Raw genomic sequence first — 27774 nt, 5'->3', positions numbered from 1 at the left:
CCACACTCAGGTTGGAGGACTAACACCTTATATACCAGCTGGGTAGCCTCCAACCTGATGGCATGAACATTGACTTCTCTAACATCCGTTAATGCCCCTCCTCCCCTTCTTACCCCATCCCTGATTGAAGCACCATCAATAACTCACTCTGAGACGTGAAAGCGAGATATTGGCTTTTATTGACTGGAAGAAGGAACAAGCAGTGAGTGACCACCATACTACATCCTGGAGACTGAGAGGCCGGGCTCAGGCCTTGATCGCCTTTATACAAGGGTTTGTGGGAGGAGCCACAGGAGCAGTCATCAGGGGGCGTGTCCAGACAGGTATATGTAGTTCACCACAATGATATATTTAGTTTTTTTTATCCCCGCCCCCTTTTTTTTCTCTCTGCCCATCACTCTGCCTGTTCTCCATCTCCCTCTGGTGCTCCCCTCCCCCTTTCTTTCTCTCTACTCCCATCCCATGATCCTTTCCCTCTCCAGCTCTGTATCCCTTTTGCCAATCACCTTTCTGGCTCTCAGCTTCACCCCACCCCCTCCGGTCTTCTCCTATCATTACAAATTTTCCCCTCCTCCCTTACTTTAAAATCTCTTACTATCTTTCCTTTCTGTTAGTCCTGACGAAGGATCTCGGCCCGAAACGCCGACAGCGCTTCTCCCTATAGATGCTGCCTGGCCTGCTGCGTCCCACCAGCATTTTGTGAGGGTTGCACAGTGTATAAAGCCTGCTTTCATTCACCTTAAATATACCCCTCGTAATTTTGAATACCTCTATCAAATCTCCTCTCAATCTCCTGTGGGACTTGTTTAGCTTTGTCACTTGGTATCTTCTGTTTTGCTCTGTTATGTGTTGTTCTGCCGAACATTGTAGGCGTGCTATGTTAGCATCAGAATGAGTGGCAACACTTGCAGCTGCAAGGTGTGTTGGTTGTTAACACAAACAACGCTTTTTACTATATGTCTTGATGTAGATGTGATAAATAAATCTGAATCTCTATAGTCTTGATGTTTTGGATGGTTTGACCTCTTGCTGGTCTTTTTCTTACTGGTGTAGTATTCTTGTTATAATCACTGTTGAGAACCCTCTGGATAGAAGTAACTCCCAGTAAAGTATTTAAGGTGATTTCAGAATTTGATTGCATATACTTAAGGTGGCAAGGTAATGTAATGGTTTGCGCAGCACTGTTACAGCTCCAGGCGTTAGAGTTCGCAGTTTGATTCCAACACTCTCTGTAAAGAGTTTGTACGTCCTCCCCATGAACAAGTGGGATTCCTCCAAGAGCTCCAGTTTACTCCCACTTTCCGGTTTGTAGGTTAACTGGTCATTGTAAATTGTCCTGCGATTAGGCTGGAGGTTGCTGGGTGGCGGAGATCGTTGGCTGGAAGCGCCTGTTGCATGCTGCATCTCTAAAATAAATTAAATGAAACTTAGCTCCTCTGATAGAAAAGTTCCGAAACCTTGAGATGAGAGTTTGAGAGTTCAGAGATCTCCTCAGCGAACACTTCTCAAGGGAAGTGATAACTTAGAATTTACTCTAAGAAATGTCTGTTGAGGCCAGGGAAGTATATCAAAAATCTCAGAATCTCAACAGGAAGACTTTTATTAGGTAATGTTACCGAGGACTATGCAGCCTTAGCAAGCGGAATCGGTCATAGTTTAACTAAATAATGGAACAGGTTCCAAATTCTGAAGGGTCTCCCTTTGTTTCCATGTTTGTTAAGGAATCATGGACAATGACTTGTGCATGAGACATGGGTTACATCAGGTCATGGAATAATTCTTCTGAACATTGCTTTAAACAAGGTGGGATGTCTTGGAGGAGGAATAACATGTCTAAGGCTTGGTAGAAAGGGTCAGGAACCACCAGGTTCAGCTACTACTTTCAGCTTAACAGGCTCCTAAATCAGTATGGATAACTTCACTCACCTCAACACTGAACTGATTCCACAACCTATAGATTCACATTCAAGGGCTCTATCACGTCATATTCTCAATATTTTTTTCATTTATTTATCTATTTATGTATGTATTTATTTACTTAATTATTTAGTTATTGTTTTTTTATTTGCACAGTTTGTCTTCTTTTGTCCATTGGTTGTCAGTCTTTGAGCATAGTTTCTCAGTGATCCTACTGTATTTCTTTGTTCTGCTGTGAATGCCTGCAAGAAAATGAAGCTCAGGGTAATATATGGTGACATATGCGTGCTTAGATAATAAATTAATTTGAACTCTGAACATTGAAAAAGGAGGTACTGCTGCAATTAGCTTTGTAGTATATGATGTTTGTTTATTGGAACCACACTTCTTATTGTGGATGCAAAACATTAAATTTGACAGCCAATGAAAGAACGCCAAGCTAATTTCAATTGGCTCATCGCAAATATGGACTATTAATTGGAGCGAGCAGTTTATTAAACCTGTGGCTAAGCAACATCATGGTAGAACGTATGAAGAGTTAATTTTGATTATTAATTTATACAGAAGAAATTTTGAAAGAGTAATCCTTTCTGAATTGTAAAGGTAAGAATATTAATCTAAAAACCAAATAAACACCCACAACTATGTCAATGCATTCTCTAACAAGATCCTGGTTTTGTAATGTGATGTTGCCGTGGTTACATTATTCAGCTGAAGGGTGAGTTGGGAACAACTGTGTTGAATTAAATTTTGACTCATTAACACTATCACACTTTTGGAGCTTGTAACCCCTTTTCAGGTTTAAAACTTGACACTTCTTTCAGATTAAATCTACAAAAAAATTATAATACAGTACAATTAAAGAAGTATGCAAAATCTCCCAGAATAATCAACCTTTGTCCAGTTGGAACCAAACACACCTTGCTCCCTTCTAATTAACTACTTTTCAGAAAGCATGTATTTGGTCATGAACGAATTAATCATCCAAGGCACATCAATCAAATTAACTACCTGCAGATAAAAACAATGGCCTAGATTAGTCTATCGAAAGCCCTTGGTAGAGCAGATCTGAAGAGGATGTTTCCTTTGGTGGGGGAATCTAGGATCAGAGAGGCATAGTCCATTTAGAGCAGGTATAAGGAGGAAATTCTTCAGCCAGAGGGTGATAAATCAGTGGAATTCATTGCCTGTGGAGGCCAAGTCACTGGGTGTATTTAAGGCTGAGGTTGATTGCTTCTTGTTTAGTCATGACATGAAAGGTTATGGGCAGAAGGCAGGAGAATGGGGCTCAGAGGGAAAAGGATCAGCCATGATGGAATAGAAGAGCAGACTTAATGGCTTAATTCTGCTCCTATGTCCTATGGTCTAAAATAGAAAAGTAAATCTTACAGGTATTTCCAGTGACTGTACATATGCAATTAGATGGATAGATCAAGAACTTGTAGTTCAGGTTGCCCTGCTAGTCCAAAATCCAAAATCTTCATTCCATCAACGTCTTGCTGAAGGATTTCATACTGAATAGGTAAAATGGTACAAATTTGGTGCATTTGGCCACTAGTTGCCCATGAAACAAAACAGAACAAGCAATAAAGCCAAGAGATACTGCAGATGCTGGAAATCCAGGGTAATACAGACTCAGAGATCTGATGAAGGGCCTTGGCTCCCAACACTGGCTGTTTATTCCTCTCCATAGATGCTGCTTGATCTATGGAGTTCCCTCAGCATTTTGTGTGTGGAACAAGTTATGGTTGGTCCATACAGGTGGACGTTTATTTTTAACACAATAAGTAGTCTAATTGTTGAACTCCAGATAGACTTTATACCTTTAGTGAACTATGACCTTGGAGATGCCATTGTGAGTGGTGTGTGAAAAGATTTATGGCACCCTGTAAACTGTTCTAACTTGGGTTTCCTGATGTACTGGTAGATGCATTATTTTGTTATTCCTTCTCCATGACTTGGTGGTTTTGTGGTTTATTTAGCTCTGAGCTCTTTTACTCTTGGGATTTACTCTTCAATCTTTCACAGCTCTGAAGGCTTTTTATACAGGCAAACGTGATTTTGTGAACAAAATAGAGGCTGAGGTGTGAAGGTGTATCAACAGTTACTCTGTGATTGCTTCTGCAAGACAGTAAGCCCAATTGTCAATCAGACTATGGAGGCCTTAAGACATTTCCTCTCTTTGCGGCAAACACCATCTTCTACACAACAGTGTACTTATTGTTGGACTAATCTCATCGTATCAATGGTGATAGATTTTGATTCCATCATGAACATAGAGTTTTTCTGCTTTGCCTCTTTCCCCTGCTTTAACACCTATCATTCCTTCCATAGTAAGTGAGCTAATAAACTTAGCATGTCATGGCTTTACTCTAAGAGGGCAAGTTTTGTTCAAGCAGAATAGGATCAATGTTTTGGTCACTCACTGTGTTTTAGTCTGAAGGCTAGGCATCCTGTTCTCCAGTGGTTGAAGCTAGAGGAATTAATTTGCAAATTTAGTGTACAAATAAAATTATAGAAGAAGATGACGCCGGTGAACAATGCTGTAAAGAACAACATCCTCCAGGTGATTCATGAAACTACTTCTATTACGTCTTCTTTTTCTTTGTTAGAGCCTGTAATCTACTGTTTGGTGGTGTGTTTTCAGGCCAATTGATTGACCTGGCGCTTTACTGTCTACGAGGGTGTTCACTGAGGAGGCGTGCGGCCCCGATGCCAAGGAGCTTGGAGGCAGGGCAGGAGCTCACAATCTACTCCATTTCTCGCTGATCTCATCGATTAAAGCGTTGAAGTAGATTAAAAGCATTGAGTCGAGTGCAGGAGGCGAGTGAGTATTCAGCGCTGTCTACCAGCCTCACTGCTGCCGGAGGAAGGAGTCTGCATGTGACGGTGTCTCTCACTCACTGCTCCCAAAGGAAAGTCCCTCTGTTCAAATGGTCCCTCGATGCTGTCGGAGGATGGTGCCGAAGTTCAGGGTCTGCGGTTTGTGGATTGGATGGTCGTTTACATTATCATGTCTTTCCGGTTGCTCCTTCTTCTGTTGCTGTTTTGGGCAACTTTGAACTGGAGCAGCGGGCAGATAACGAACACTGAGCTGAATTGAATTATGCCTGGACTCTTTTGATATTGTGTTTTTTATATTCTGTGTTTTTTGCTAATTTTTTTTGTTGTAGTTTTTTTGTGTTTTTTTTTACACGAGGTAGGGTTGATGATTTTCTTTGGTTGATGATTCCCTGGTTTTCTTTGCTTCATGGTTGTCTGTGGGGAAGGCAGATCCCAGGGTTGTATACTGCATACATATTCTGATAATAAGTGTACTTTGAATCTTTGAAGCTTAAGCTGAGCTGAATAAAAATGCAAACAGTTTACTCGTATTGGCTTATATACGCCGAAAAGCTTGTCTTGTATACAGTTTGTACAGATTAAATCATCACACAGTGTACTGAGTTAGAGTAACAATAACAATGTAGAATGAAGTGTGAAAGCTACCAAGAGTGCGGTGGAGGTAAACGATAAAGTACAAGATCATAACGAGATAGATTGTGAGGCCAAGAGACCATCTTATTGTACAAAAGATCTGTTCAAGAGTCTGCTAACAGCAGGATAGAAGCTATCCTGGAGTGTGGCGATAAGTACGTTCAGGCTTTTGTATCTTCTGTCCGGTGGGAGAGGGGAGAAGAGTGAAGGTGCAGCATTGGTGGGGTCTTTGCTCGGGGTTGGGATGGAATTGCAGAGCAGCCACAATGGGCCTCGTTGACTAATTCTGCCCCTGTATCTTATGGGCTTACCATTTTATGAAAACTAGCCAGAAAAGGTGAATGGGGACAGCACTGCTTAGAAATATATCTTTTTAGTCACCACAGTGCCAAAATATTGCAACTCTCTATCTGCCTGCTTGTTCACCCATTGAACTGCAGAGATTAGTCAACTTCAAGGTGATGACAAATCGCCATGTTCTCAAGGGCAAATAGGGATAGGCATTAAATGCTGACCTTGCCAATGATGGTGACATTCTCTGGAAGAATAACTAAATAGTAATGAGATGATCAAGTACAGATCATCTGCTTTGTGGTGCAATGGTGGCAAAGGAAACATTTGTTTCAAGTGTGTGGAATCCAAATGTACGCCTTCGCACTGGATTGATACTTCTTGCTCCTACCTTATTCAATTTTGACTAATAGAGCAGAGAAAAACCTAGGGCTCATAATCTCTCCCTAGTTTCTTCTACTGCTATTCAGCCATAAAAGCCAATTGGCCTTTATCCAACTGTTTTAATTCTCACCAATTACTGTTAACACAACCTTATCCATGGACATCTGGATTGAGGTTGCAATCCAATTAGTTTTATTGTAGTGACAAACAAATTATTTCCATGTAACTTTGTTGAAATAGCTACAAATTTAGATCATAATTGTTCTGAATTAACTTAAGTCCCTCTATTTGGAGACATTAATCTTTATTAATGACCACTGATGTGATTCAGATTTTCTTTGCAGTTTTCTACTTCTTCTATGGTTTTATAGCAAATACTCCGCCGTAGTCCTGTTTTCTATGATTTCAATTTACAGTGTTACGTAACAAAAATAGCAAAACTGGGCAGAACAGTAGCATGGTGGTTGGCACAGTCGCTTTACAACACTGGCGATCACCAGTAGGGGTTTAATTCCCGCTCTTGTCTGAAAGGAGTTTGTATGTTCTCCGTGCATGGGTTTCCTCCGGGTGCTCCGGTTTTGTCCCATGTTCCAACGACACACGGGTTAGGGGCATGCTATGTTGGCACCGGAAGCATGACAACTCTTGCAGACTGCTCCCAGTACAACGCTCATTTCTCTATATGTTTTGAGGTGCATGTGATTAATAAGCTAATCTTTAAATCTTATCTCTTTTCAAAATGTCATAATTAACCCAAATTTAATACTCCTTGGGCTGCATATTCTGCGGATGAGGACTAAACTTCCAAATGCCTTAATATTGTAGAATATGCAAATACATATCCAACCTAACAATGGATTCACTTATAAGTGAGTTGATACCAAGACTGAGAACTTGATCATAGAACATCGAACATAGAATACTACAGCACAGAAACAGGCTTTTTGACCCATCTAGTCTATACCAAACTATTAATCTGACTAGACCAATTGACCTTTACTCGGATCATAGCCATCCTTACCCTTCCCATCCATGTACCCATCCAAATTTCTCTTGAGCGTTGAAATCAAACCCGCATCCATCAGTTCAGCTGGCAGCTCATTCCACACTCTCACCACCCTCTAAGTGAAGAAGTTCTCCCTCATGTTCCCCTTAAACTTTTCACTTTTCACCCTTAAACCATGACCTCTAGTTCTAGTCTCAACCAAACTGTGGAGGTAAAAGACTGCTTCATTTACCCTCTCATACCCTCCTATGTTTATATACCTCAATTAAATATCCCCTCATTCTCCTACACTCTAGGGAAAAGTCCCAACCTTTCCCTATAACACAGGTTCCCAAGTCCTGGCAACATCCTTGTAAAATTTTCTTTATACTCTTTCAATTTTGTTGATACCTTTCTGGTAGGTAGGTAACCCAAGCTGCACACAGTACTCTAAATTAGACCTTATCAGTGTCTTATACATCTTCAATATAACATCTGGACTCAATACTTCAATTTATGAAGGGCAATATACCTAAAGCTCTCCTTATGACCCTATCTACCTTTGATGCCACTTTCAAGGAATTACGTATCTATATTCCCAGATCCCATTGTCCTACCACACTTCTCAGTGCCCGACCACTTGCTATGTAAGAACTACCCTAGTAGGTCCTCACGAAGTGCAACAGCTCACACTTGTCAGCATTAAGTTCCATCTGCCATTTTTCAGCCTATTAGTTCCATTTACAACCCTGTCCACCTGTGAGTAACTTTAAATACTTCTTTTCCCTTAATGGATCAAATGCATGCTCACAAGTCAATTTAACAGCCTCTTCAACACCACTATCATACCTGCTTGCACCACTACCCCTGGCTGCCCATTCCAGGCATTCATCATTCTTTGTGTGAAGGACTTGTCCCACAGGTCCCCTTTCAATGTTCTCTCACTCTAAGTGCAGGTTCTCTAGTATTTGACACTAAATTCCAGGGCAGTAAAAGTACATATTCAAGATCTCATCATTAACTTTGAGGAGATTCATATGTAAACACAAAAGATTCTGCAGATGCTGGAGATCCAGAGCAAGAAACACAAACTGCTAAAGGAACTCAGCAGGTCAGACAGCATCTATAAGGAAGAATAAACAGTCGATGCTTCTGGCTGAGACCCTTCATCAGAAATTCATACTTGGTTGTATTTGCACAGTAATTTAAGACCATTAGACATAGGAGCAGAATTAGGCCATTCTGCCCATTGAGTCTGCTCTGCCATTCCATGGCTGATTTATTATCCCTTACAACCCCATTCTCCTGCCTTCTCCCCATAACTTTGGCACCCTGACTAATTAAAAAAACTAATAACCTCTGATTTAAAAATAATCAATGACTTGGCCTCCACAGCCATCTGCGGCAATGAATTCCACAGATTTACTACCCTCTGGCTCAAGAAATTTCTCCTCATCCCTGTTCTAAATAACCATCCTTCTATTCTGAGGCAGCACTCTCTGATCCCAGATCCTCTCCATGTCCACTCTTTTCAAAATTTGATAGGATTCAATGAGGTTCTGCTGATACCCCTCCCCACCATTTTTCTAAACTCCAGCGAGTACAGGCCCAGAGCCATCAAACACTCCTGATATGTTATCCTTTCATTCCCAGAATAATTCTTGTAATTGTTCTCTGGAACCTCTCCAATGCCAAAGCATCGGGGCCCAAAACTGAATCCGAATCAGGTTTAATATCACTGGCATATGTCATGAAATCTGTTGTCTTATGGCAGCAGTACATTGCAATATGTAAAAATAAAAACTATAAATAACAATAAGTATATATAAAAAAGAAAACTAAATAAGCCATGCAAAAAGAGAGGAAAAAGTGTTGATTGTTCATGGGTTTAATGTCCATTCAAAAATCTGATGATGGAGGGGAAGAAGCTGTTCCTGAATCATTGAGTGTACGTCTTCAGGCCCCTCTTTGATGGTGGCAATGAGAAGAAGGCATGACCTGGGTGATGGGGGTCCTTAATGATACATGCCGTCTTACTGGGACATCACCTTTTGAAGGTATCCTGGATGCTGGGGAGGCTAGTCCCCATGATGGGGATAACAGAGTTTACAACTTTCTGCAGCTTTTTCTGATCCTGTGCAGTTGTCCCTCCATACCAGACGATGATGACTCTGGTTACCATGTTCTCCATGTTACATCTGTAGAAATTTGTGAGTGTCTTTGGTGATACACCAATTTTCTTCAAGCTCTTAATGAAATATAGCCACCGTCTTTGTGATTGCATCAATAAGTTGGGCTGAGGATAGATACTCAGAGATATTGACACCCAGTAATTGAAATTGTTCACACTTTCCACTTCTGATTTCTTGACAAGGACTGGTGGGGTTCCCCCAACTTCTCCTTCCTGGAGTCCACAATCAATTTCTTGGTCTTACTGATGCTGAGTGCAAGTTATTGCTGCAACACTAGGGTCAACCAGCTGATCTATCTCGCTCCTGTACACTTCCACATCACCATTTGAAGTTCTGACAACAATAGTTGTGTCGTTGGCAAATTTACAGATGGCGTTTGAGCTGGGCCTAAGCACTTAATCATTGGTGTAGAGAGAGTAGAGTAGTGGGCTAAGCACGCGCTCTTGAGGTGTGCCACTGTTGATTGTCAGCAGGGAGGAGATGTCATTTTTGATCCACAAATTGTGGTCTCTTGGTGAGCAAGTCAAGGATCCAGCTACAGAGGGAGGTACTGAGCCCCAGGTTTTAGAGCTTGTTGATTGGAACTAAAGGTATGAATGTGTTGAAAGCTGAGCTGTAGTCAATAAACAATAGCCTGAAATAAGTATTGCTATCGTCCAGGCGCTCTTTATCAACTACTGCTCAGCAGTCATCCCCTCAGAGCTAATAAATAAGCTTCAAGACCTTGGCCTGAATACCTCCTTGTGCAATTGGATTCATGATTTCCTCACTTGCAGACACCAGTCAGTTTGGATTGGCAACAACATCTCCTGCACAATCTCCATCAGCACATGCACTCCACCGGGTTCTGTGCATAGCCTCCTGCTCTACTCGCTTTACATATGACTGTGTGGCTAGCATAGTTCCAATACCATATTCAAGTTTGCTGATGACACCACTGTCATTGGCTGAATCAAAGGTGGTGATGAATCAGCATATAGAAGGGAGATTGAAAATCTGGCTGAGTGGTTCCATAACAGCAACCTCTTAATCAATGTCATGTAAGTCCTTCCATAGATGCTGCCTGGTCTGCTGATTTCCTCCAGTATTTTGTGTGTATTACCCCTCAACCATTGGGCTCTTGAACCACTTTGTGCATAACTATGATATTCAGGTGCAGCTGCAACTTATTTTCTGCTACTTATCTATTTAATACTGTTTTTTTATTACTGTCTTGTTTTTATCTACCACTTTATTTAATTGCCTGAGAGGAAGCTAATGAGTTTCATTGTACCTATGTATACCTCACTTGCCCCATCCTTGACATGTTCCCGCAACCTATGGACTCACTTGGAAGGACTCTTCATCTCATGTTCTCAATATTTATTGCTTATTTATTTATTATTATTTCTTTCTTGTATTTGTACAGTTTGTTGTCTTTAGCACACTGGTTGAAAGCACAAGTCAGTGCAGTCTTTCATTGATTCTATTGTGGTTATTATTCTATTATAGATTTACTGAGTATGCCTGCAAGAAAATGAATCTCTTGATCGTAAATGAACCTCATGATAAATGCGTACTTTGTGAATAAACTTACTTTGAACTTTGACCTTTGATCCGAGGCCACTTGGAGAGCCAGTGAGATTGCATCCGCCGTAGACCTTTGTGGCGATAGGCAAATTGCTACAGGTCCAGGTGTTTGCTTAGGCAGTTGATACCAGCCATGGCCAAAATCTCACGGCACTTCATTATAGTGGATGTCAGTGCTACAGGGTAATTGTCTTTGTTGCAGCCCACCCTTTTCTTGGGATGATTGTTATCCTTTTGAAGCATGTGGGAATGCCCTCCTGTAGCAGTGAGATAGAAGATGTCCTTGAACATTCCCGCCAGTTGGTTGACAAGGTGTTCAGAGCCCCAAGTACACCATCAGGGTCTGACACCTTGTGAGGGTTTATCCTCTTGAAAGATGTTCTGATGTTGACTTCCAAGACAAAGAAAAAAATAAGAACTGAAGTGACAGATTTTAGAAAACACTATGCACACTCAAACGCACTTATATTAATAATACCTAGGACAGAAGGAGGAAGAGGAATAACAGACATTAAAAATTCACACAACAGCCAGGTAAAACTTCTAAGGATAGCTTTTCAACAATGAAAACAGGATTCAGCACTTCATGCTAGCATATGCACTTCTGATAGGAAGTACACACCTCTTAAATGAAAGCACAACCCAGAAAAAGAAAGAAATTATCACCATAGAGAAAAAAAAGTTAACCAATGGAAGAACATGAGCCTCCATGGAGGACATTCTCATTATCTGAACAGACTAGGTGTTGACAAGGATCCGTCAATATGGATTTCACAAAGCACCATTGTGCATTTAGTACAGAAACCAGGAATGAATTTCTGCTCCAGCTTTTCTCAATTAGCCTAGACCAAACTTTCTTGGAGAAACAAATTTTCAAAATGTAGCAAAAAGCTCAAAAGCCTCCATTAAATCTTAAATTTGAATTCTCTGCCTTATCACTTAGTAGGGACATGCCAAAATGAATTCCAAATGACTGGACAGAGGAGGATAATTTGGCATGTAACAAAAGTTCACACCCTTCCAAGTATTATAACCTAAAAACATTTCGTAGAACACCAGTACTATTTTGAATCTTCTTGTAGTCACTTTCAGAGTACAATTTGGATTCTGTAATTGTTTAACACCTCATTACCAAAGCAGATAATAAAGTTGAATTGTGTTAAAATTGAATTGTAGACTCAGCCTTTTCTCCTTGGAGCAGTGGAGGATGAGAGGTGACCTGATAGAGGTGTATTAGATGATGAGAGTTTTAAGGTGCTTGGAAGCAGGTACAGAGAAGATGTCAGGGGTAAGTTTTTTATGCAGAGAGTGCTGAGTGGGCGGAATAAGCTGCCACTGACAGTGGTGGAGGCACATACAATAGGGTCTTTTCAGAGACTCCTGGATAGGTACATGGAGCTTAGAAAAACAGAGGGCTATGGGTAACTGTAGGTAATCTCTAAATACATGTTCGGAACAGCATCGTGGGCTGAAGGGCCTGTATTGTGCTGAGGGTTTTCTATTTTTCTATGTCGACATCTCAGGGAATACTTCTTCCTTTTTGTCCTGATGAGTCCTGATGAAGGGTCTCAGCCTGAAATGTCGACTGTACTCTTTTCCATAGACGCTGCCTGGTCTGCTGCATTGCTCCAGCATTTTATGCACATTTTATGTGTGTTGCTTGGATTTCCAGCATCTGCAGATTTTCTCTCCTTTTTCTTCTTATGGCTTCTGAGACAAGTATTGGACACAAATGTTTCCCATTGGATCTCTGCTTCTTTCCATAGAATGGCAGAGACTAATCAGTCATGATACCCATAGAATAGGCGAGTTTGTCTTGTTTTCTGTTCCTATGTCTTACAGTATTCTGGTAAAGGGCACGAATAACCTCATCACTCACAAGGCAAATCTGGGTGAGGAGCACTGGGTGAGAACACCTCGCTTCTTTCTCTCAGTTAAGACCCATGCTCATCTGTGGATGTCGTTATATCAGTTGAAGTCGGACGTTCTTACCTGCAAAAGAATGGTTGTAGCTACATTTGATGGCTCTGGGCCTGCATTTGCTAAAGTTTAAAAAAATAAACAGGATAAATATCCTCATTACAACAAATTGAGTATTGAAAAGGCTAGATACAGGGGACATGGAGAGGATATTTTCAATTGTGGGAGAGTCTGGGGTACAGAGCACAGCTTCAGAATACAAGGACTTCCCTTTAGAACAGAGATGAGGACAAAATTCTTTAACCAGTGGGTGGAATTCATTGCTGCAGATGGCTGTGGAAGCTAAGACATGGGATGTATTTAAAGTGGAGGTTGATAGTTTCTTGATTAGTAAGTGTGTCAAAGATTATGGGAAGAAGGCAGAAGAATGGGGTTGAAAGGGATGAGGAATCAAACATGAATGGCAGAGAAAACTGGATGGGCTGAATGATCTAATTCTGTTCCTATGTCTCATGGCCTTTTGCATTGAGAAGCTACATAACAGGGAAATACCCTAAATCTGGGAAGCATAGAGCAGTGCAAACGCAGGGGATTACCGAACTGCAGATTGTCACATGTACATGGAAACATACAGTGAAATGCGTTGTCTGCATTAAATCAGATCAGTGAGGATTATGCTGAGCAGCCCACAATTGTCGTCATATTTCAGCTGCCAACCTAGCTATTGAACCCTTCACACACACCTTGCAAGCAGAACAAGTTCTACACTTCCTCCCTCACTGCCATTCAGGGTCCTAAACAGTCCTTCCAAGTGAGGTGACACTTTGCCTATGAGTCTGTTGGGGTCATATACCGTGTCCGGTGCTCCCAGTGTGGCATCCTGTATATCAATGAGACCCGAAGTAGATTGGGAGACCACTTCGCCGATCACCTACACTCCATCCACCAGAAGAAGTAGAATACCCCAGCGGCCACACATTTTAAATCCACTTCCCATTCCCATTCCGATATGTTAATCCATGGCCTCCCCTACTGTCACAATGAAGCCACACTCAGGTTGGAGGAACAACGCCTTATATTCCATCTGGGAAGCCTCCAGCCTGATGGCATGAACATCAATTTCTCAAGCTTCCAGTTATGGCCCCACCACCCCCTTCTCCTTCAGCATTCCCCCTCCCCTTTCCCTCTCTCACCTTATCTCCTTGCCTGCCCATCACCTCCTCCTGGTGCTCTTCTCCACTTTTCTTTCTTCCATTGCCTTCTGCCCTCTCCTATCAGACTCCCCCCTTCTCCAACCCTGCCTCTTTCACCAATCAATTATACAGCTCTTTACTTCATCCCTCCCCCTTCCAGTTTCATCATATCATGTTTCTCTCTCCCCTCCCCCACCTTTTAACTCTACTCCTCATAATTTTTTCTCCAGAACTGCCGAAGGGTCTTGGCCCGAAATGTTGACTTTTTTCCATAGATGCTGTTTGGCCTGCTGAGCTTTTCCAGCATTTCGTGTGTGTTGCTTGGATTTCCAGCATCTGCAGATTTTCTCTGGTTTGTGATTACTTCACACACTAGGAATGGTTTGGTCCAAATTATTTCTGATTTATCTGTCCCATGGACTGGGATGCCAGAAAATCTCTTACCACTGAGTATCTGGCAGTTGGTGTATGAGGCAGTTATGCAAAGACACCAGTGATGCGTAAAGCAAAAGATGTATAAAGTGTAGCAGTTAGCATAACACTTTATTGTGCCAGTAAATTGGGTTTCAATTCTCTCTGCTATCTGTATGGAGTTTGTATGTTCTCCCTGTTTCTGCCTGGGGTTCTTTCAAGTGCTCCATTGTATTCCACAGATTTACAGTTAGGGTTAGTGGATTGTGGGAATGCTATGCCGGCTGCTGAAATATGCGACAATTGTGGGCTGCCCGGGTCCATCCTTGCTGATTTGATTTGATGCAAATGACACATTTCACTGCATGTTTCCATGTGTATGTGACAAATAAATCTAATCTTCAATCTCTAAATATTTGTATTTATGTAACAGCATTCACATTTATGTAAAGCATCTGATGTCCCAACATGCTTTGATGTCTGTTAAATACCTGCCTGGTTGAGGCAGTTGCAATTGCATCATTTAAGAAGCACTTGGATAGGCACTTGGAGGGGTGGGATATGGGCCTAATGCAGGAAATTGGGATGAGCTGGGTGGGCAACATGGTCAGCATCAGCTCATTCGACTGAATGGCCTTTATTTGTGTTGCATTGCTCTATGACTCTGTAAATACATCTGCAATTAGTTACTGAAATGGGGCAATCTATTGATGCACAACGTCAACATGATAATAACCAGAGTTTGATGATGCAACGGAAAGTTAAATAAAAGAACAATTTGTCTGTTGTAATGTAGGAAATGTGGTAATCAATTGGGATTCCACATGCTTATGCTAAGTAGCACTAAGATAGTGATCATATAATCTGTTTTGCAACATTGACTGACTGAACAAATAGCTCATACTCTGCTCACTCTAGGTAATTCCAATTCTCCTTCTTCTTGAGCTCTTAGTTCCCAGTAGAGCATGGGGCATCGATGAGCTCATGTCTCCATTATCCTTTGAAGCCGATGGTATCACTGGAATTCATCAATGTTTCTGAAATCCATTGTATCCATTGTACAGGGGATTGGCCTATACAGCTTCACCAGCATCCTGTTGGCTGGCCATGCCCACTTCTACCTCTCATGATGGGGATATAGGCTTGGACTTTGAGAGGCAAGCATAACTCCATTGCCATCTGATGACACCACAGTTGTAGGCAGAATCATGGATTGTAACAAGGAGGTGTACAAGAGGGAGATAGGTCAGCAGGTTGAGTGGCATTGTAACAACAACCTTGCACTCAACCAGGAAAACTTTGTTTCAGCGAAGTCAGGTAAACATGCACTAGTCTTCTTTGAAAGGTCTGCAGTGCAAATGTTGAGCAGCTTCAATTTTCTGGGCTTTAACATCTTGGAGCAGTAATCCTAGGCTCAGCACAGAGGAGCAACCATGCATCAGCTACCATTGTCCCTACTTTCTTAAAAGTTTGACGAGATTTGGTATGTCATTGAAGACTCTGACCAACATCTGCAGATGGAAAATACCAGCAACATGGCCTGGTATCAAAAGTCTACAGCGAGCAGAGAACTCAGGCTGCTCCCTCACATGTTCAGCTCTCCCCACTACTGAGGACATCTGTAATAGGTGATGCCTCAAGAAGGCCGCATCCACCATCAGGTGCCCTTTGCCCTCTTCTTGAAGCGTCCATCTGGCAGGAGGTGCAGGGGCCTGAGAACCTACACTAGTTCAACAAGCACTTTAAAGAATGCTTTAAGGAAGTGCAAGATCAGACCTGAGGACCTGGAGGATGTTGCTGCTGACCGTAACACTTGTCAACAGCTGTATAGGGTTGGGGTTTCTATTCTGGAGATGGAAAGAACAACCAGAAGACAGCAGAAGAGAGCCAGGAGAAATGCAGCCATGGTTGCCATCACTACCACCACTACCACATATACATGTCCCACCTGCAATAGAACTTGTGGGTCCAGGATAGGACTGTATTGTCATCAAAGATCTCACAGTTAAAGGAGTGGATGTCAGCATCGGATTCCAATGGACAACCAAAGAAGAAGAGTTTCTTTTCCACTGCTGTCATTTTTGAAACCTAAAAAACCCTAACACTACCTTGAACTATTTTTCTTTTTCCTCTCTCTCAACATGCAGTAATGGCATTATATTGATAGAGTTGTTTATTTTTGTGCATGTGTAAATTATAGTATGTGTAGTACTGTGCAAAAGCCTTAGACACATTTATGTAGCTAGGGTGACTCGGACTTCAGCACAGTACTGTACCTGTCAATGTGGAGCAGAGAGCGAGTTTGTAAATCTGGCAGGAGCAAAGGGTGTTGGGAATGGCGAGGGTGGAATACCACAGGAGGGGTGTGGGACAGGTGTCAGAGAAGGAATACCAGGGGTGGGCAGTGGTGAGGGCACAAATGCAGACATACCCAGCACTGAGACACTCTCAGTCCACAATATAGACCCATATTAGAATCAGGTTTATCATCACTCACATATGTCATGAAACCTGTTTTCTTTTCTGGCAGCACAACAATGCAATACATAAAATGACTACAGTACTCTGCAAAAGTCTTAGGTACCCTAGTTATATACATGTGCTTAAGACTTTTGCAAAGTACTGCAGTAATTTATGTATATAAAATAGTTATATATGTGTGCCTAAGACTTTTGCACAGTGCTGTATAATTTAATTTTATGCTAACTTGCATTTGCTATGTATGTAATGTACAGTACTGCTGCCACATAAAGCTAATTTTCATAGCATTTATACGCTATGTGTGCTTATGACAATAAACTTGAACTTAAAAACTAATTGCGCTGCTCCTTGTTGAAACAGGGCCATGAGTCATTTTACTTGAAGAATAAAATAGGATTTGACCTTCTGCATTGATTCTGTACCAAGTTGCCTCTGACAGCGCAGTACTCCATCATTATTGCCATGGAATGTTTGCTTAGATGTTTGTGCTCAATGGGACTTGAAACCCCATGATTCTTCCTGCTGAGCCAAAGCCGAAGGGGAACTGTTAATGTTGATCTTGCTGAAGTGAAAATATAGTTTATTACAGTATCCCAGTCTCTTGATTTTGCAGCTAAATGAACCACTTCAACTTAACACAGAAGATGTGCAACTTATTTCAGTTATTATAGAGACACAGTGTCTCACTTCTTCACAACATTGAATTTCTTTTCAGCAGTTTTTACTCTTTATTCTACATTGTTATTCTATTCCGTTATTCTACCTCAATGAACTGTGCAATGGTTTGATCTGTATGAACAGTCTGCATGAACAAACCTTTCATTGTAGTTTGGTATATGTGACAATAATAAACCAATTTCAATGTCAAGTTCTCTCTCTGGTAAGGTACCAGCTGATAGGTATTTAATTGTACAACTTAGGGACAAAAACCTTTACAACTTCAGAAGCACAATGCTCAAAGCTCAAAGTAAATTTATTATCAAAGTATATATACTGTATGCCACCATATACAGTAGAGGTTCATTTTCTTGTGGGCATACTTAATAAATCTAATAATCATAACAGAATCAATGAAAGACCGCAGTAACAGGGCTACAACCAGTGTGCAAAAGACAACAAACTGGAAATACAAAAAGAAAGAAAAGGAGGGAAAAGATGACAATAATAATAATAATAATTATTATGATTTATAGATACACTAAAAAAGTTTGGTGTATACAAAGCCAGACTAAATCGGTATATTGAAATGCACTAGATGAAGAAAACAGAGGTAAAGTTCTGTAACAAGGAAGAAGTTTTATATAGGACATTGAAATGAAATTTGATGCACCAAAATGTCAGCAACACTGCAACTGAATTCCCAACAAACACAGAGATAATGAAGTTTTGGTCTAATATCTGGTCAAACAGGGTGACGCACAATCAAGAAGCAAGCAGGGTTAGGGAGGAAGAAGAATGCACTCACACAGAGCACTGGTGTACTATAATCATCCTGTTTATTAAACAGCCAAAAAAGAACATCCGCCGTTATCAAAATAAACTCAGGCATTTCCCAGGGTGCTTCTCTAAGCCCATTATGGTTTTGTCTGGCTTTAAACTCACTCTCTAATTTATTGAATCAGATGAAAATAGGTATAAAATCAGAAACAACCAAATAAATTATAAACATGAACTTTGGACTAAATGACTGCAGAACATTAAACATAAAGTAAGGTACAATAGAGCTAGTAGAATATAAAACAGAGCAGCAGGATAAAATACAACTGAGGAATGAACAAGAAACTACAACCAAAGAAAATAGATCATAACAAGAAAAGGGGCAAACCTTTGACAGAATTTACTTCAAGGCTTAAGAAATCTGCCAAAAAAAATTCTATAGTAAAAATATAAGAAAGGCAATGAACACTTTTGCAGTACCCATACTAATGTTTTCTTTTGGCATAATATCTTGGCCCAAAACTGATCTGGAAAATTTGCAAAGAGAAGTAAGAAATAAAATGACAAATTATGTACGCATGAATGCACTTAGATTAACAGTACCTAGAACAGAAGAATGGTAGCGTAATGATGTATGCAATTCACATATTTTTACACCTAACACGTAATTAATTATCTAAACAAACAAAAATGCTTCTGAAGCACAACCTGGAATCTCATTTTCAAGGATTATACGCTCATGATCTCAGCATTATTTTATTTTATTTGAACAATTTGTTCTCTGTTCCACAATGGTTGTTTGCCAGTCTTTCTCTATATATATAGCCTTTAATAAATTCTATTCTACTTTTTGTAGTGTATGGTAACGTATGCATACTTTGACAATAAATCTACTTTGACTTTGAACATCAAGGATCAATGATGATACTCACTTGTTGGATTGTGGTCATTGTAGGTTGCTTTTGTAGAGTTGAGGAATAACAAACACCACCACATCAAAGAAACATACCTACAAGGCAGAAAGTATAAAATGACCCCTCATTTTCAAAAAAATAAATTGTTGAAGACATAAAAGACACAATATCAGTCATTACCTTTGTCTCTCAACCCTTCGACTTGTCTGTAACTGAACCTTAATTCTAACTTTTTTCTCATTCTCATGAAAGGGCGGGGCCCTGAAATGCTAATTTAGTTTCTCTCGCCAGGATACGATTGTATCTGTTGGCCCACAATTTTTGTCTTTATTAGGAGATTTATTAGAAAATTTCTAAGAAATTCTTCCACATTTTAAATGAGGCAGTGGTGTTATTGTTCCTAATGTAATCTAGTCATTCCGGCAGCCCAGTCAGCGGCTGGAGCAGCACAGTGAGGCGGTTACTTACAGTTTGGCCACACTTGTACAAAAGGTATGTTTTGCAGAAATTCGGTGTCATTCCGGTGGCCACATCAGCGGTGGGAGCAGTGCAGAGAGGAGTAAATAAAAGCACAGAAGGGACAATCGAGGTGGGTATTGTTAGGAGTGGGCCGGTGGTGATAATTGAAGTGTCAGGCTTTGGCTTGGAAGAGGCGTTGACTCTGGGTAAGTTAGAGGTAAATTTCTGTTGAGTTTCCATTTTTTCTACTTTCAGGGGTACTTAGTGTAGCTTAGGTGGTTGTTTTGTGTTCTTCATGCTGGATGCTGGAGTCCTGGGTGATCCGGATTCTCCCACGGAACTACATCTGCGTGGCGCATCCAACTGCAGCTCCTTGAAGACCGTGTTAGGGATCTGGAGCAGCTGCTGGATGACCTTTGGCTTGTACGGGAGAGTGAAGATGCCATCAACCAGAGTTACAGGGAAGTTGTCACCCCTAAGTCGCAGGAGGCATGGAGCTGGGTGACCGTAAGAGAAACGGCAGAGTTAGTGCAGAGGGCCCCTGTGGCCATTCCCCTTAATAGTAAATATACCGTTTTGGATATGATGGGGGATGACCTCCCAGGGGAATGCCATGCAGAACAGGTTACTGTCGGTGAGAATAGATCACTGGTGTAGGAAGGAAAGAGGGAGAAGAGGGGAGTGGTAGTGATAGTGGGCTCAAAAGTCAGAGGGACAGACAGGAGATTCTGTGGACATGAACGGGACACCTGGATGGTAGGTTGCCTCCCAGGTGTCAGGGTCAGGGATTGCGTCCACAGCATTTTGGAGGGGGAGGGAGAGCAGCCAGATTTCTTGGTACGTATTGGTACCAATGACATAGGAAGGAAAAGCTAAGAGATCTTGAAGAGAGAATTTAAAGAGCTAGGCAGAAAGTTGAGAAGCAGGACTTCCAGGGTAGTAATTTATGGATTTCTGTCCGTGCCACGCACCAGTGAGGGTAGAAACAGGATGAGTTGGCAGATAAATGCGTGGCTGAGAAGCTGGTTCAGGGGGCAGGGCTTCAGGTTCTTGGATCATTGGGATCCCTTCTGGGGGTGATATGACCTGTAGAAAAAGGATGGGTTTCACCTGAACCTGAGGGGGAACCGATATTCTCATGGGCAGGTTTGTTGGAGCTGTTGGGGAGGATTTGGCAGGGCTTGAAAACCGGAGTGAAGGCACTCAGGATAGGACTGACGGTAAAAAAGCAAAGATAGCTTGTTAGGAAGGGCAGGGAAATGATAGGACATAATTGCAGCCAGCAGCGTGAGTATCAGTGCATTAGGGATGCAAAATCAAAAAGGGCAGCAAATACAGTACTCAAAGTTTTATATCTCAATGCATGGAGTATAAGAAATAAGGTGAATGATCTTGTTGGACTTTTACAGATTGTTGGGTATGATGTTGTGGCCATCACTGAATCGTGGCTGAATGATGGTTGCAGTTGGGAGCAGAATGTCCAAGGTTACACATTGTATTGGAGGGATAGGAAGAGAGGCAGAGGGGGTGGCATGGTTCTGCTAGTAAAGAATGGGTTGAAATTATTAGAAAGACATGACATAGGATTGGAAGATGTTGAATCCTTGTGGGTTGAGTTAAGAAACTGCAAGGGTAAAAGGACCCTGATGGCAGTTATATACGGGCCTCCAAACAGTAGCTGGGATGTGGACTACAGATTACAACAGGAAATTGAAAAGGCCTCTCAAAAAGACAATGTTATGATAGTCATAGGAGATTTTAACATGCAGGTAGATTGGGAATATCAGGTTGGTAATGGATCTCAAGAGAGTGAATTTGTTGAATGCCTATGAGTTGGCTTTTTAGAGCAGTTTGTTGTTGACCCTGCTAGGGGATCAGCTATACTGGTTTGGATGTTACGTGATGAACCAGAGGTAATTAGGGAACCTAAGGAAAAGAAACCGTTAGGAGACAGTGATCACAATATGATTGAGTTTGACATGAAATTTGATAGGGAGAAAGAAAAGTCTGATGTAGCTGTATTTCAGTGAAGTAAAGGAAGTTGCAGTGGTATGAAGGAGGAGTTGGCCAAAGTAAATTGGAAGGAGATGCTGGCAGGGATGACAGCAGAGCAGCAATGGCTTGAATTTCTGGGAAAAATGCGGAAGGTACAACACAGATGTATTCCAAAAACAAAGAAATACTCAAATGGCATAACAGTACCACCATGGCTGATAAGGAAAATCAAAGCTAATGTAAAAGCATAAGAGGGGGCATACAACAAAGTAAAAATTAGCTGGAAGATAGATGATTGGGAAGCTTTGGAAAACCTACAGAAAGCAACTAAAATAATCATTCGAAAGGAAAAGATGAATATGAAAGCAAGCTCGTAGACCATATCAAGATGGATAGAAAAAGGTTTTTCAAGTATATTAAAAATAAAAGAGATGAGAGTGGATATAGGACTGCTTGAAAATGAAGCCAAAGAAATAATAACAGGGGACAAGATAATAGCATATGAACTAAATGAGTATTTTACACCAATCTTCACTGTGGAAGACACTAGCAATGTGGAGGTTTTGAAGGGTGTGAGGGAATAGAAGCAAATGCAGTTATTATTACAAGGGATTGTGGAGGCATTAGTAATGATCTTTCAAGAATCATTAGACTCTGGCATGGTTCTGGAGGACTGCAAAATTGCAAATGTCACTCCACTGTTTTAGAAAGAAGAGAGGCAGCAGAAAGGAAATTATAGACCAGTTAGCCTGACCTCCGTGATTGGGAAGATGTTGGAATCGATTGCTGAGGATGAGGTTATGGAGTACTTGGTGACACAGGTCAAGGTAGGACAAAGTCTGCATGGTTTCCTTCAGGAAAATCTTGCCTGATGAACCTGTTGGAATTCTTTGAGGAGGTTACATGTAGGATAGATAAAGGGGATGCGGTGGATGTTGTATATTTGGACTTTCAGAAGACCTGTGACAAGGTGCCACACATGATGCTGTTTACCAAGTTAAGAATCCATGGTATTACAGGGAAGTTAACCAATATGGTTAGAGCATTGGCTGACTGGTAGGAGTGTTACGTATCCTGTAACTGGGTCACTTACCAGCAAAGATAGAGAGGTCCGTTGAAGTCTGATGGTACTATTTTTAACAGTATTTATTGATTAAAATACACAAAAATAATATCATTACAAACATACAGATAATATACGTCGTCAATACTAAATCTAAAAGTGCGGGTATAATAATAATCAATAAGAAATAGCTCTATCGTTGTCTAGGGGATAATGTATTGTCCGATGGAAATATAAAAGTCACTTTAGTTCATTCAAGCTGCAGGCTGCAGCCTTTGGTTGGAGTCAAGAGAGAGAGTTTAAAACTTGCCCATTCCTTTTAAGATGTCAATCCTTCGAGAGTCGTTGGGGCTGATTTCTCCTTTGTGTTAGCTGAAGCCGTTCTTCCATGGCAAGACCCACCAATTCCGAGGCAAATGGAAAAGGACGCACGTGGGCTTTCCACCGGCTTTCGCTATTACACTGTTACAGGAGTTCTAGCGTTTCTTCTGGTGCGTCTGAAAGGGGCCGTTCCCCAGACCCTCTTTTATCCCCACTCACGGGGTCTCAGACGTCATTCAGGGTGGAATGATGCCATCCCCCAACCAGCCCACGTTGCCTGAGGGCTTCCACGAAGCACAGCACTCAATACACAACTCCGTCTCCAAGAGACAATGACCTTTTCCGTGGCTTTGCATCACTGAGGGCCAGGACATTCCAAACGTCTCTCTCTCATTTCCTGGGTCTCCTGCCCTGACCCAATAGCGATCCCACGACTCCCAAAAAGGAGGTGGGACACAGGCGTAACAGGAGGCAGCAGGTGGGAATAAAGGATCCTTTTCTGATTGGCTGCCAGTGACAAGTGGTGTTCTGCAGGGGTCGGTGTTGGGACTGCCTTTTTATGTTATACATGAATGATTTAGATGATGGAATAGATGGCTTGTTGTCAAGTTTGCAGCTGATATGAAGGTTGGTGGAGGGGCACGTAGTGTTGAAGAAATAGGTAGGCTGCAGAAGGATTTAGACAGATTAGGAGAAAAGTGGCAAATGAAATACAATTCTGGAAAATGCATTGTCATGCACTTTGGTCGAAGAAATATATGTGTAGACTATTTTCTAAATGTGAAGAAAATCCAAAAATCTGAGATGCAAAGGGACTTGGGAGTCCTTGTGTAGAACACCTTAAAAATTAACTTGCAGTTTGAGTTGGTGGTGAGGAAGGCAAATGCAATGTTGGCATTCATTTCAAGAGGTCTAAAATATAAGAGCCATAAGATAAGATGTGATGCTGAGGCTTTATAAAGCACTGTTGAGGCCTCACCTTGAGTATTGTGAATGGTTTTGGGTTCCTTATCTAACAAAATACGTGCTGGCATTGGAGAGGGTTCAGTGGAGGCTCACAAGAATGATTCTGGGAACGAAAGGGTTATTACATGAGGAAAGTCTGATGGCTCTGGGTCTGCACTCGCTGGAATTCAGAAGAATGGGGGGGGGGGTCCTCATTAAAACCTTTCGAATGTTGAAAGACCTAGACAGAGTAGATGTGGAAAGGATGTCTCCCATAGTGGGGGAATCCAGAACAAGAGGTATAGCCTCAGGATAGAGGGGCATTTATTTAAAATAGAGATGCGGGGAAATTTCGTCAACCAGAGGGTGGTGAATTTGTGAAATTTCAGGCAGCTGTGGAGGCCAGGTCATTGGGTATATTTAAGGCAGAGATTGGTAGGCTCTTGATTGGACACATCATTAAAGAAGAAGGACAATGCTAGGGAATGGGGCTGAGGAGGGGAAATAAAGGATTTACCATGACTGAATGGTGGAGCAGAATAAATGAGTAAATGGCCTAATTCTGCTCCTATGTCTTAACAGTATTATGGTCTGAAATGTTTTAATAATGAACAAAATTGAATAAGCTACTATGCAAAAGTCATAAGCACATATATATATATAGATGGGTGCCTGAGACTTTTGCACAGTACTTTAGTAATTTTATGTGTTGCACTGTACTGCTGCTACAAACAAAAAAACTAATTTCATGACATGTTTGAGTGATGATAAACCTGATTCTAATATGGGTCTCTATTGTGGACTGAGAATGGGTAGGGAGCAGGGAGAGGGGAATCATGGTTGGAGAAAGCAGAAGGGAGAGGGGAGGGAGTGGGGAGCACCAGAGAGACATTCTGTAATGATCAATAAAACAGTCGTTTGGAATCAAATTACTTTGTCTGGTGACTCAGGGCTGGGTGTGTCTGCACCTACACCAATCCCAGCCCCGGCACTCCTTCAGTACCGCCTGTCCCACACCCATCCCGTGGCACTCCACACTAGCCATACCCAGCAACTTTGCTCCCACCAGGTTTACAAACTCATTCTCTGCTCTACATTAACAAATACAGTACTGGGCAAAAGTCATAGGCACCCTAGCTATATATATATGTATCCAAGAATTTTGCACAGTACTGTATAAACTGAAGTGAAAAAATATTTTATTTATACAGAAGGTTTGTCAAGGCTTGCACTTTAGATTCAAATTCATTTCTTTATTATATGCTGATGAGCTAAAAGTAAAAATAATGGTTGGCTTTTTCCACTGAGGTTGGATGTAACAACAACTAGGGTTGAATTGAATTGAATTGACTTTATTACTTACATCCTTCATATACACGAAGAGTAAAAATCTTTACGTCTCTGTCTAGATGTGCAATGTGCAATTTATAGTTTTTAATAACTATTATGGACAATAGGACAGTCAATGTAACACAGAAATACAATTATATCAGCATGAATTAATCAGTCTGGTTAAGGGCGAAAGGTGAAAAGTTAAGGGGATAACTTTTTCACTCAAGGGCCACGAGTGTGTGGAATAAGCTGCCAGCACGAGTGGTGCATGCAAGTTCGATTTCAACACTTGAGAGAAGTTTGGATAGGTATCTGGATAGGGTGAGGAGGGCTATGGTCCCAGTGCATGTCGATGGGAGTAGGCGGTTTAAATGGCTCAGCATGAACTAGATGGGCCACAGGGCCTGTTTCTGTGTTGTAATTTTCTATGACTCTTTATGCGTCACAAGTACATCGAGTCATTGAAACACAGTGAGATACTGTATGCCATGTGTGCTTTCAACCAGCACAACCTAAGGATGTGCTGGGGGCAGCTCCAAAACGTCACCACACATTCTGGCACCGTCTTGCTCGCAATGTTCAGAAGAACAAGACAACCAACAATGGAAGGAACAGAAGAACAGCAAATGAAGAACACCAGCAAAACAATCCCCTTTCCTCCCACCCAGACAGTCCTCCAACCCCAGTGCAGGCCATGCCCAGGTCTCCAGCCTCCAGTAGACTTGTGGACCTGCTGATGTCGGGACTCTGATTTCCCCAATGGACGCACAGACTGAATGACAATAAACTTGAACTTGAACTTCAAAATACGACTCCCCAGATGCTCTTCATGTGGACTTTGCAGTCTCGACTGAACTGGGTGCACATTCAGTCAACACCAGCTTCATTCTTATTGTATTGATAGAAACAAGATGGAATTCCGCTCAGCAATTTCAGAGGAACAATTAAGGATCAATCACTTTACTCTGACTCATTAACAAGGTCAATTAAATATTCTCCATTAGACAATAACAAACCAGAGGGTTTCTGACAACAATCTGGCATTTTCATTACTGGTACTGGCCATTTAAATTCTAGATTATTTAATTAACTGAACTTTAATTCTGCAGTTGGTTTGGAAGGATTTGAACTCGTGTCTCTAGACTATTAGGCCAATCTTTAATTCTAAATAACATTACCACTTTGCTACCACATTACACTTCTCGTCTGTAATTACTGATTGCACTGTGGCCTCATCATTTACAAGAAGTTATCCCTAATTCTTTAATTAAATTTAGGTACCTGAAAATTATCAAACTGATTTGTTTTTCCAGAACATAAAACAGTATATCATACAACAGGCCTTCGGCCTACAGTGTTGTACGAAAGTAATTAAATTAGTAATCCAATACCTACTGAACTAATCCCTTCTGCCCACACGATGTCCATATCCTTCCATTTCATGCACATTCAAGTGTCTATCTGAGAACTTTTTAAATGTCCCTGTTGTGTTTACCTCCACCACCACAGCAACCCACACATCACAATAAAAGCAGTAACCCTGGAGATTGTAGTAAGTCAATGATTTTCCAACAAGGGAAACTCTACTAACATACACCAGGGAGAAAGAAAAAGCGGTTCAAATTTGAATTGTAAAAGTAGTAACACATGTGCCGTGAAATGTTACATCTTACTCTGGCCTGCCACGGACAGAATAAAAATATGCTCTACCGTTTGATTTCTCCAGATCTGTAACATATTTTTGTTCAGAAAAAAACCAAACGTCGACGTGACACCCTGGAGCCTGGTCTTCTGTGTTCGCTTATTCTCTCCAGCTGTCTGTGGTTGAGTTCCAGTTTATCAAATGCAGACTCTTCAATTCCTTTGTTATTTTAGTTGTTTAATGACTTTCTTCCAACCAGGATAGGACAACACTGAGTCTCTCAATTCCCGGAAATGAACTGACCTTGAAAGACTCTAAAACCTTGTGGCTCACTGTCATTTGCAGCTTTCCTGAAACCACAGAGGAAGTTATTCATTTTCTCTTGACTGTGCCTCCATTTGGTGAAGTCATGTCTGACCTACATAACACCTGTAGAGTATCTTGGCTTCATATTCCATATTATGACTGATCTCCAAAATTCAATTCCAAGGATCTCAGATTGAAAATTCTTAAGAATCAACAACTTTTTTTTCCTCTGCTTAAGGAGTCCATTATCCATTGTGTGAAGAAATGTTTCCTTTGGGATGGCCATTGTCCAATTCCACTGCCGGCAGGGAACCTTTCTGCTTAATCTATTAATCCTTTGAACAATGAACTACTTGGGAAAAAACCTGGTTCCCCCTCTGCACTGGCTGAGTGGTCAAGAATCAAAATGAAAATGCTTTAACATGCCTGACACTCACAGGTGTGAGTTACCATCTGCTAGTCTTCCCACTGCTGAAGGACAGTCCTCTCTTTAACACAAGAAAACATCAGAATCTGATTCAGAATCTGCTTTATTATCAC

General features: G+C 41.3%; 1 long non-coding RNA gene across 1 annotated transcript; it reads right to left on the bottom strand.

Annotated features, from left to right (window-relative positions):
- Positions 1–499: 499 nt before the first annotated feature.
- LOC132407218 (uncharacterized) lies at positions 500–26769 on the bottom strand. The gene is made up of 3 exons (XR_009516407.1): positions 26682–26769; positions 19190–19266; positions 500–1406 (listed from the first exon to the last, which is right to left on the bottom strand). It is a non-coding gene; the product is annotated as an uncharacterized LOC132407218 (long non-coding RNA).
- Positions 26770–27774: the final 1005 nt, after the last annotated feature.

The sequence above is a fragment of the Hypanus sabinus genome, chromosome 17 (assembly GCF_030144855.1).
Source record: "Hypanus sabinus isolate sHypSab1 chromosome 17, sHypSab1.hap1, whole genome shotgun sequence".
Taxonomy (NCBI): Eukaryota; Metazoa; Chordata; class Chondrichthyes; order Myliobatiformes; family Dasyatidae; genus Hypanus; species Hypanus sabinus.
Note: the sequence above shows the minus strand (reverse complement) of the source record. Positions and strands in the feature narration are given on the sequence as shown.